Genomic DNA, 13,060 nt, shown 5'->3' with positions numbered 1-13,060 from the left:
AAAACTAACGTGAATGGCGAGACCGGGACGCGTGGGGTCGCTTGGCAAAAATGCGAAAATGATGGAATTCAACCCCATGCTGCTGGAGTGATAGAAAGTGACGATTTATTCTCATTTTCCTATCTTTGTTCTATACATTGAATAACGGTGCATTCTTCTTGGACAAAAGGCTAAGCCTACACAAGATTTGGCGTAAACGTTGACAAAAAATCTCCCTCCCACTTGTAGCTCGACAAACTCTGTTAGAAAGACTAACCGAATGATCCCGATGTCGCTACGCTCTACGAAAACGAATGATTCAAACTGAATACAAAGCTAACGTACGAGGTTTCAGTGGGAGATGTTTTTCATAGCATATACACACGACCGGCTTCCTCCGCTGGCCGCAGTAATGCAACTTCAAATTTCTATAACAAAATTTCCCTTTACAATGTACAGATACAAACTACATAACGTTAAAGATTGAAATCTGTTCTTTTCAACGATAATAACAGCTTATGAATAGAACGATTGGTTCATATTTTACAGACAGCAAAAGAATAGCCTTACAAATCCCCGTTATTGGGTTAACGGCATTTAACAGGTTTAGAAAATTCAGTTCACGCAATCACTAATCTAGTAGCTATTCTGAATTTTCTCTAAAACCTTTTGTGTTTAAATTTAAGTGTGTGTGTATATATATATATATATATATATATATATTAAATTATATACATCTATTCAAAAAATGCCAGTTTATATATCCATTTGTTACGCAGATGTATTTTCATTAATTTTCTCTTTAAATACTGTGATATAAAGAAAATGAGAGAGAAAATACGAAATTAAGCTTTCAGTAAAAATGATCATAATTCGTCTATTGTATATTAAGGAAATCTTTTGAAGATAAATTCTTTATATTATCGTCTAAATAAACTTCGCTTTAGATGTGAGAAAAAATCATTATGTTTTTTTTAGATCTTTTATAAACACATATTTTTTTATGTATAAAAATATTCAACTTGCAATAAAAAAAAATACTGAAAAGACATTTTTCTAGGAAATTTAGTAAAACACACCAAATTACTAGAAGAATAAATTGGTAATATAGACAACAAATATTTTATTTTATCCATGAGTGACACAACCATTTTATTATTATACAAAAATAAACTTAAAACATTAATTAATTTGGATTAATAATTAATAATTTGGAGAGAAACGACGTTTTTCTCCAAATTCAAAGCTTTCCGAAAGCTTTTATGTGGTTATTTTTGTATAATAATATTATAAAATGGCTGTGTTACCTAAATAATTAGAAAATGAAATATTTTTTGTCTGTTACACAAACAACCGAGAAGCCTCTTTTATGATCATATAATAAAAAGAAGAAATGTAATTAAAATATAGGGTACTTTTAAAAAATATTTCTTTTAAGAAAAATTTTTTTTAAATGTTAATTTTGTTTGGATAAAAAGTAACACAATAAATACCTTAAGTAAACACGCTCTAATTCAGCAGATTATAATTTATTTTAGTAAAAGAATACTTATGAATAAGAAAATAAGTTCGGTGTTTGTGAAAGGTACATTAGAAAACAGTACAAACAAGCCTAATTCCATCTTCGGAAAAACTAACAGAGGTCAAAAAGAGTTCTTAAATATTCAAACATCTTGTCTACAGAGCGACTGACGGACGTACAGAAAAAGACAGCGAAGGTAAGACAACCAAACTCGGAGGGTTCTTTCTGAAAACATCTCCACTTACAAAACAACCATAATAAATAATGCATCTGGCGTCACGCAGGCTGCTACCCTACATCTGACTTTTGATGTTTTAAATTTTATAAATTCTTAAAATTATCTGTCCATGTTGCAATAAAAGGAACCAACTCTTATATTTATGTACCAGTACTTGTCTTTTAGAAGTATTAATAATTAGAAATTGGAATGAAACAAAGAATTTTTTATTACAGCAAATAAGTATTAACGGTATTTTATTTTTTATTTTTAAATTAATAATAAATAAGTTTATTTTAAATTAAGGTTTCTTGTAAGCGGAGGATTGTTTCCATTAAATCTATAGTCAGAAAAAGATAATGAATTTTTTAATTAGATATTTAATATCAGTATAATGATCACTACATTCGAGAAAACGTTGCTCTGGAATACAAGATTTTTGTTTCGGTGTTTAAAGCAAAATAGAAAAAAATGATTTATTTGTTGGTTTCCATTAAAAATATATATATATATTCCAATTAAAAAAGATAAATAAAAAGACGTATTTCCAAATATTATAGGAGTGTACTTATGTACAATCCTATGCACACACACATATATATATATATATATGTGTGTGTGTGTGTGTGTGTGTGTGTGTGTGTGTGTGTGTGTGTGCATAAGGTTATTTTATTAGTAATATATATTTTTATCTTGCACCTTCAAAATTATCTAAAAAAATAAACTACTGTTTTTTTTAAAAACAATGTACTTTTAATAAAGATCAAAATTAACTTAATTATATATATTAAACCGATTTATAATTGCAGAAAAACGACATTAAGAAACAGCTACCTTTTCTGGGCAATAATCTCTGGATATGGTAATTTCTTATTCTTATTCTCACATCTAAATTAGAAAAAATCAGAAAAAATTTTGGTCATAAAGATTACATCATCATCTATATTATTAAACGATTGGTGAGGATGCTCTTAAAATCAGGAAAGGATCCGAGTGAGGTCAGCAGTTACCGACCCATCAGGCTGTTGCCAGTAATCGGCAAGTTGCTTGAAAGGACGGTTGTGGATCGGCTGTAGGAAAATATCGATATGAACGCTCTTCTAAAGCGAGACCAGTATGGGTTCATTAAAGGGGTTGGCACCAAAGATTGCATCTTAAATGCTCTTGCCGAGGTGGAAAGCGCCGACTGTAAATATTTTTTGGCAATTTTTATTGACATAGAGGCAGCATTTTCTTTCTTATGTTGGAGTTCTGTCATCTATGAGTTTGAACGCCGCAATGTTCCCGTAGCCCTGCAGACCATAGTACGTGACCACTTGTCTGAACGCAGAGCTCTGTTTAAGGATGTGCACTTAGTTGTGGAAAACTCCGTCACCAGGGGAAGCCCGCAGGGCTCCGTTCTCGGTCCCTTGCTGTGGAACCTGGTATTCGACGGATTTTTTGGGACTGACAATCCCAGAAGGGGTCACAGCCCAGGCTTTCTATTGTTAGTTCGTGGTAATTCACAACCGCATCTAGAAGACCGAGCGCAGGAGGCTTTGCCAACCGCAGAGGCCAGGATGGACATTCAAAATTTAAAGATTTCTGTGCCCAAGACGAAGTTTATGCTTCTGAAGGGTGCAGACAAATTATCATACAATCTTAACCCTCATGTTAAGTATAAAGGCTGTGTAATCAACCGAGTTCGAGTTCACAAGTACCTAGGTGTTTTGGTTGAGAAGTTGCTGTTTAGCAACCACATTAGGCAAGTAGCGGCGGACGCCGTCTCCGCGATGCACAAGCTTAGGAGATTTACTTGAAAGGAGCGTTATTTGTACATGATGTACCGAGATGTCTTAGAAAGCGTAAGATGAACTCTTACGCGGCATCCGTTTGGGCGCATAGGTTGGAAAAAAATTGAGCACTTACTCATAATTTAAGTGCTTAATTTTGGAGTGCCCAGCGCAGAGTCTTAATTATATGCACTGGTGTTTAAAACAACCTCCTACGAGGCTACCATTTTATTGAGAAAGGCTCTCCCAATCGATTTAGTGGTGAAAATTTGGGCGACCATGTGGAGATTGCGAAGAGGCAGGGAGGCCAAGGTAATTGGGAAGCAGTTTCGCACCAACCTGTACCGCAGTGGAACGGTGATCTCAACGCACCGGTTCTAAATTTCATTCAGTTGCCCATCTCCCGCCAGCGGAGGAGGTTTTACAGCCTCGCGATAGAAGCATGGTAGGCCACGACCAAGGGCAGGTCCTTGTATAGATTTATATAGGAACTGGGGGGGATGGAACGCCTCTCCTTCTTTTTTAAGTGCAATGGGAGCTCGAGTGCTCTGCAACGATGTAAATTTAAACCAACATTTGTTTCGGTTCCGCCTGAGAGCTGTGCATCCAAGCTGTGCATCCGTCGGAAGATCTAGTCAAACGAAAACATGATGTTCGGCTTCCCAGCTCTTAGGAGGGCCAGAACTCAGGCCACCATGGAACTTAGAGGACAAAGGGAAAATTGGTCACTCACAAGCAGCGAGTCAATGTGGCGAGAGCCGCATTGTCGGAGCGTGTGGGAGTTTTTGATGTGGTTGCTTTGTTCAACCGTTATCAGTAGTTTACCTAAGGGAAAAGACTTCTACCACGCTGCTGTAGGAAGCTAACCGAGAGATATGGCTGGCTAACAGCCAAATAAAGGCTCCAACCGCTTTAATGGTGGATAGGTACTTGCTGGCATTCAGCTGGCTGAGCGTGGTAACGAATTGCTCTCTTTGATGAGATAAATTTAATTATTGATAGTCATATACGAGGTGTGTGAGAAAAAATAATGAGATTGGTAACACTGCGAGCGATCTGGCAACGCTGTATCTACCGGTCTGTGCTAGACCGATTTGTTCATCCGTTCCACAAGCTCAGTACGAGTTTCAACTCCGTTCAGTCAAAACGTTATTTTTGACAGCGCCATCAGTGAAGTTGTGTATTTGCTGTGTGTTGCGAAAATGGACCATCGGAATTTAAAGCAACTTGCGCGATAAAGTTTTGCGTTAAACTTGGGGAATCCGCGAGTGTGACCTTTGAAAAGTTGAAACAGGCCTACGGGAAACATTGCTTATCAAGAGCACAAGTTTTCCGCTGGCACAAATCATTTCTGGAAGGCCGAGAACACGTTGAAGATCAACCTCGCTCAGGGAGACCTTCAACTTCAAAATCTGACGAAAACTTTGAGCGTGTGAGGGTTCTTGTGAGATCAGACCGTCGTTTAACAATAAGGATGATGAGTGAACAGTTAAATTTAAACACTTTTACCGTACATCAGATTTTGACAGACGATTTGGACATGCGAAAGGTTTGTGCGAAATCGGTGCCGAAAGACCTCACAACGGAAAGGACAATCGAAGAAACGTGTGCTTGATCTTTTTGAGAGGATTGACAATGACCAAGAATTCTTCAATCGTGTGATCACAGGTGATGAATCCTGGATATTTGAGTACGATCTTGAAACAAAGCAAAGAGTGTCACACTCCATCATCTCCTCGACCGAAAAAATGTCGAATGAGCAAATTAAAGATCAAAACCGTGCTGATTTGCTTTTTTGATAGTAGGGGTATTGTACATAAAGAATTTGTTCCTCCAGAACAAACTGTAGACCAATTGTTTTATAAAGGTGTCCTCGAAAGGCTCAGGAAAAGAGTGATTCGCGTGAGACCTGACATTGCAGACAAGTAGATGCTTCATTATGACAATGCCCCGTGTCACACAGCCATTTCCGTCAGGGCATTTTTTAACCTCAAAACGCATTCCCACGGCACCTCAATCATCAACCGCCCTATTCACCTGATTTGAGTCCTTGTGACTTTCCCTTTTCCCGAAATTGAAACCTGTCTTAAAAGGACGTCATTTTGGAACTCTGGAGAACATTCAAAAGGCTGTGACCGACCAGTTAAAAGCCCTACCAGTTGAAGCCTTCCAGCGCTGCTACCAGCAGTGGGAACAACGACTCTGCCGGTGTATAGCTGTCCAACGGAACTACTTTGAAGGGGATAATAATGTTGTTTCAAAAAAATAAAAAAATTGGTAAGTAAAAAGGCAGTCTCATTACTTTTCTCCCACACCTCGTATGTTTTAATAGTTGACGGGGTGCGCCTACCCATTTTATTGATGTATGACAAGTGGGCGGTGGGACACGCAAGCGAGTGGTGTATGGCAGCACCACGCTTTAAGGTTAGCTCTAGGAGCTAGTTAGGATACTGGTCGCTAAACTGTTCCGAGGTTCAGTAACGGTTTGTGGCACAGACATTTGGTCTTATACTTTAGGGCGACCGAATGAGATGGTGGCGGTGGAAATGCCCAGAAAACCAATATTATTAGACGATAAACCCCAACAATAATTAGAGATTACGATAAAAAAATTAAAAAATTTTTTATCATTTACATAAACGTTGTCTACATAGATAGTATAATTTTTCAATAAAAATATTTCCAGTAATATTATTACCTAGAAGAAAATTACTACGGTGAAACCAAATTAAATTACTCCAAAATATATTAAAAAATAAATATTTTATTTTATTTTTTATATTTTTTTTATTACAAATCGGAATTTGTAATAGGCATAAACCGAGAATCTCTCCAATTTGAATTCTGATAAAAAAAATTTATATCGCAGTAATCTTATTTTTTAACTTCATGTATTTAACTTTTTGCTTGCTTGTTCAAGCTGTATGTAAATAAGTTATGAATGTAAAAGAGTTGGTCTGGTTTAATATTTATTAAAATGACTGTTTCGAGATTACTATAATCACATTACACAAAACAGTATATGTTCCCGAAATAATATAAATATATATATATATATATAATATGTTATTAATTGAATAATAATAGATGTATAAAACTTTTATTCATGAAAGAAAAATTAAAAGGAAACGGAACTGTTTTTATGAATAATACTACTGGAATGTGACTAATTCTTCAATTAGTAGTTAGCGTGCTGTAGGAAATTTGAGTTGTAAATGAGTTAAATAAATAATTACTACTACAGAAAATTGTAATTTTATAATAAAATATTAAAATGAATATTTTTTTATAATAAAAGAAATACAACTCTTTGGCTCAACATTAGACAATTATTTTTAGAGCTCGTATTTTGTATTATTTTCTGATATTATTAGAGAAATTTAACCTAAACCAATCACGAACTTGTTCATTTAAGGATATCCACTATTATTGAACATTTTAATACCATATATGTAGAAAAATATTTGATAGAATTATATTGTTTAATTCATATATTTTTATTATGATTAGAAATCATGGTTTTAATCATGATCAAATAGTATATCTTTAAAGAAGTAAACCTCAAAAATTTGCGTAAAATACGAGTTTTTACTCTTATCTGTATCATCTATAATCAACTTTCACTAAGTAATTGATAAAAAAGCTCTTCAAAGTTTACACCGTTTTACATTTACGGCTGATATTAAATACTTCACTTTAGCGCGATGTTGAGGTTTTAAAATGAAATTTGTATTAAAAAAATATCAAAATTGGTAAAGGAAAAATTACAACTTGATCTAAAACAATTTCTTCATAAATACACAAAAGATATTCAATGTCAGAAAAAATTCATCTTCGATGAGTAAAGGAAGTATGACGATCGCGATAAATTTTGGTTTTCAGATTTCAACGAAAATATTCATTTGGCCATCCCTGAATCCATTCTGAATAGTTTCGGCGTGGCATCTGTGCGTACGTATGTATCTCGCATAACATAAAAACGATTAGCCGTAGGATGTTGAAATTTTGGATTTAGGATTGTTTAAACATCCAGTTGTGCAACTCCCTTTTTGATTGAAATTGACTGAACCAAAAGTGTCCAAAAAAGCCCAAAATCCAAAAGAATTTGAATTTTGGACTTTTTTAACTGCAGTAATAAGCCCTCATTGAGAGATTTTCAATGATATATCATAAGTTGTAAATATTTTCATTGGTAGCGTTATAGGCAAATAAAATTATAATTAATGAAATATTTGGATCATACAAGGGAAACGCAAATCGGTTCGAATCATACTTCATGTCTTTTTTAACTTTTTTTTAATTTAAATATATTGATATATTAATATTATTAACCATTGATTGTAAAAACCTTTTTTACCAAAAATGTTAATTTAAAAATAACAATAAAAAAATTCATTAATGAAATATAGTTTTATATACTTTCCTTTAAAAAAAAAAAAAAATAATGTATATTTAATTTAATAGGCGTACAAGGATGTCATGTGGTGTCCACATCAGTTTTTTATAAAAATATTCGATGAAGGTTTACTTAATAGTCCAAGTAAGATGTTTACATCCATCGGGTAAAATAAAACAAATATAGGTAAAAGCTATAAATTTACTAGAATAAAACCTCGGATTTTCTGAGAAATTTTACTTTCTGGGTCTTTTAATAATAACTAGTGTCATGATTTAATGACCTACTTTAAAAAGTGGGAAGGGCATTAAATTTATACATCATGGTGAATTTTTTTAATGTAGTTTAAAATGAAACAAAAAAATAAGTAAGCGTTATAAACTTGAATTATACACGTATTCATATTAGTGAAATTCAAAATAATGAAAAATTATTAGGCAGTATCTTAATTAATTACCCTTAAGGGGGTTAAAAAGTTCTGCTGCATCAGATTTATCTCTATAGTATTCAGTTATTACTGATGCAAGGGAAATCTGAGAGCGTGGCTTAAAAATTTAACCAATATATTATTAGTAAACATTTAAAAACTTATGTTATTTCATTTTATTAGAAAAATCAAAATCCATAGACTACCCAGAGATATATCCTTCTTTATTAGAATTAACTGACACTTTTTCCTGGGGTTGGGTTGCGTAGTCAGATCTTTACACATTCTTTCAACCTTTTAAAATGTTCAAAGTAACTACTTATAAAAAAAAGAAAGAAATATAATCATACCTCGTATTAAATAACAAAAATTAAATAGTAACTATTTTAAATCAAACTAAATTATAATAAACGTACGAAGGATGAATCAATTTTGGTAAATATTATATCTTTGATTATCAAACGTAATGTAAAAATTAAAAAAAAAAATATTAATAAAACTGTAAACCCTATTCAAAAAAATTTAAACATCTTCAATCCTACTGCTTTAGCTAGCACAGATGATCCACGGGAAGAAAAGAGTATGCAGATAATTTCTAATCAGTGTACATTTATTTTTACTCACCAGAAAGCATCGTAAACTCCAATTTGTTGATTACATTTTTTATTATAATTCCTGTATAATATTAATTTAATTTTAAAGGATAGTAAATTTTGACTAAGAAAAGTAAAAATAAAAGGTGGAAAAATAAAATAGTGAAGAACTGCTAAGCGGTAAGAAGAATGGTTACATAATAAATGAAGAAATAAAGGAAAAAACTAAAATAAGATAAAGGGGAGAAAAGTCAGAAACACATAAAGATACAGATGTACGATTTAATTTCTAAACCTCATTGATTTTTTTTTAATATAACACATACGATAAGACATTCCGTAGAGAGCTTGTTTTACATTTTTTACAGCTACCAAAACGGCAAATGGAAAAAGAATTGTCAGAAGATATTTTTACATTGTAGTTAGTAAGTAGAATCAATGGCTAAAATTTCTACTATTTAAATTATAAATAAAATTTCAATCATAAGATTTGTACTGCAACAACGAAAACATATATTGAGAAGTGTAAAAATCGTGATTTAATTTAAGAAAAATTATTTTAAACTATAAATAATTATTATTTTAAACATTAATAAGTATTAAAATCTTGAAGGAATGTGCGAATCAAAAACTCACCTACTTGATAATAATTGATGATTAGAGATGGACTCGGGCCTAATCGGGTCGATTTTTGCGGTCCAGCCCGACTCTACTCTAGTCCTGAAATCTTTGGTCCGACTCAAATCTTGGCCCAAAAAAAATCGTTCAGCCCGACCCGAAAGTAGAGGTTTTGTAAAACCCGCGCCATAGCCCAAATTTAATGAACCGCTTTCCTTAAAAAAAAAATTTTCTAAAATCAATAGTAAAATGGTCTTATATAGACATGATCAATGTTTTATTATACCTAAAAAGGTTATATTTTAAAAAACTACACATTTTTATTTTCATATTTCATGATTTCCATGAATTTCATAAAAATCTAAAATTTTTGAAATTCAAAAATAAAAATATGCATATGGTCTGGTGGTTTAAGTAGAGTCAAAGACAAAACACGTCGCTCAACTTTTCGCGAAGTAATTTTTCAGGAAGAATTCCTGAAAATTATCGACTTTGAAAATAATATGAGAATACGAAAAGAACAAAAATAAAACGAACTAAAGTGAGGGAATTAAAGAAAATACTTTCAAAAAAGGGATTAATTGTTGGGGTAATACAAATTAGTGACCAGTACGTAACACCGTTACGTACTGGTCAGCCATGTGTGTTTAAAATGAATAATCATTCATAGGCACAAAAAATTGTCTAATTAAAAGCCGGTTACTTTTGACAGTGATAAGGTTTTACAATGTTCAGATCTAAAAACACTTTATTTAATCATTTATTATTTACACCTAAAAATTTATGATAATAGGACCAGTTCATGAATACCCCTGTTTAACTCTTTCATTAGTAACAAACAGCTATAGAAAATTTCATAAGATTTTTCTTCTAACAATTTTATATCGAGCAAGACTAAAAAGGATTATTTATTCCAAGATTTCCCACTTTACGACCACAACAGTAAAATGGAAGAAGTTTATAGATTCAAAGATGATTATCGAGTTTCATGACAACTTTTACAGTATTGGTTTTGTGCATAGAATTTCGTTGGCTCAGAAATTTGAGCTATTCAGGCCGGTCTGTCGGGCTTCTAGTTAGGTTGCAATTATCAGCCAACTAGAATGAGGGTTTAAGCAACCAACTAGAATGAGTTTCGAGTCGGGCCGACTCGAAACTCGGCGAAAAAAGCTCCAGCCAGGAACAAATTCGAGTTGGGATCGTACTCGAGGTCCATCGTTATCCATGATTAAATGAAACCACGTCATTTTTTCTGAATTTGTCACTTTAGAAATCTTCCTTAAAATAAAAATATTTTTGAACTAGAAATGATGAATAAAATTTTTAAATCGAAATGAATAATTGAATTTTAAAATTATATTTGGAAATTTATTAAAATTTTTCATGCCTGCATATTAAGAAAAACGTTCAAAATTCTTAGTACCGTGTGAGATACCATAAGAGCAAAGACTGGAAAGGAATAAGTTACATGCATGCGAACTAATTTCACATTTCAATTACATTACATAAAATATTTTTTTAGGGCTGTAGTATGAATGGCAGCGCGGTTTTATTAAAATATTTATTTCTACTATTTTATGCAACAATATGATATTTAATACAGATGTCATCATTGGAGCAGCATCTTTTTAATCTCAATAACTGTTAGTATGCTAATAGTAACATTAGTTATGTATCGCAAGAGAAAACTTTTTTTCGTTATTAAATGAATTGATTTTGAAATAATTTTTAAAATTTATATTGAATTTATTCTGACGCTAATTATAGTTTATAATACTCTAGTGGCTATACCAAAAATATATATATTAAATATATTTAAATCAATAATAAATAAATAACAAAAACATGCAATAATTGGATTTTGTAGCATACATCAGAAGAAATACGATAGAATCTTTATTGCTTCAGATGCTACTTAATTCGTTTGGTAAGTGGTAATTTTTGCAATTATTAAGTACTAAAAATTAAAATTCTAAAAGTTTTTTGAATTTAAACTTGTAATTTTTACTAAAAATTTATACAAATTTTCACTGATGGTTTCTAGGTATTTTTTTATAATTATCAATTGACTTCGTCGTTTATTTTATGAGATCAAGGATATTTCATTGAATACTTTTTAGTTTTTTAGTATAATTGATCGTAAGATGTAAAATGCAAAACTTTAAGTAGGTTATTTGTTTCAAATAAAATGTGACTTTATTTTTATTTTTTCTACATTTAATTAAGGTACGCTGAGAACATATATAATTAAATTTAACGAAGTGAATAATTTCTTCGTAATAAAATATGTCTTATTAAATTAAATTGTTAACGCAAGAAAAGGTTTTTATAAAAATAAAAATACAAAAATCAAGGATCTGTATGTTTTCCAGATCTGAGTATGACTTGTTAATTAAACAAATCCCTTTTTATATATATATAAAACAAAAATAATTTTTTATAAGTTATTTTTGTTTGTTTTTAATTATTTTGTTTTGATAAACTTTTTATTTAAACTGGAATTCATTTTATAATCCTTTCGTAACAATTTTAAATACAGAAAACCCTTTTTTTAATTCAAATATTTCTTACTTGATGAAAAAAAATCTCTCTTTAGTTATTTATTTTTCATACAAACATACGAAAAATAGTGATTATTTACAGAGAGGTGGACGAAATGACCCAACATTTGTTTTGGAAATAATTGTTTTAATAATAAATTATTGTCTTTCATGTTAACTTAAAACACTTTTTTATTATTACTTTCTTTTTTAACCTCCGGGACCAGCGTTCAGGTATTGCTTCAGAGGATGAGATGGATGACAGTTTTTGTAGCGTGTGAAAAAAGGCATGGCATTTTTCTCACGCTACAAAAATTGTCATAATCCACTCTTTCAGCGTGAAAATTTAACTACAGGGGATAATCGTGGAAAACACACGTTCAAATTATGCGTCAAAATGGTTCTAGGGGTCAAAGGTTAAATTGGCTATTGAATGTAAACATTATATGCTACTTGTAATATATATTAATTCGAAAAGATTGCGATCTCATACAAGTTTTTACTTCGGTCGTGCGGTCTTAAGCACACATATTTTTTTACAATATTTTCATTTATCTATGGACTATCCTTATTTTTAGCACTAGTCATTATCAGTGGTCATAAAGACTGCTGAAGATTTCTTCTAAGTTTTTTTGTTAAATGACTAATTATAAAATTTCGAACGTTCCGTTACAAAAGAAAATTTTAAATTTATGCTAAGCATTTACTGAATCATTTTAACTGCATGTATGCGACTTATAAATACTCATAATTAAAAAAGGACTTTTACATTATTTGTATACCTGTCGTGAGATCTGATGGAAGTTAGTTTATTTTACGCATTTCAAAGTGCCAAACTATTCCGAGGACGGACTAAGTTGTTTTTGCGTAAATTTATCCTGCTTACCTTTTAATTATTTGAAGCAAATCACATTTTTCCGCTTATGTTGAAGTCAAAGCAAAGTGAAATCAAAAATTCGTTACTATAATCCTGAATAAAAATTTTCAGATCCTTTA

The sequence above is a fragment of the Lycorma delicatula genome, chromosome 3 (assembly GCF_047948215.1).
Source record: "Lycorma delicatula isolate Av1 chromosome 3, ASM4794821v1, whole genome shotgun sequence".
Classification (NCBI taxonomy): Eukaryota; Metazoa; Arthropoda; class Insecta; order Hemiptera; family Fulgoridae; genus Lycorma; species Lycorma delicatula.
The sequence above is the reverse complement of the archived record's forward strand: the minus strand, read 5'-3'. Positions refer to the sequence as shown.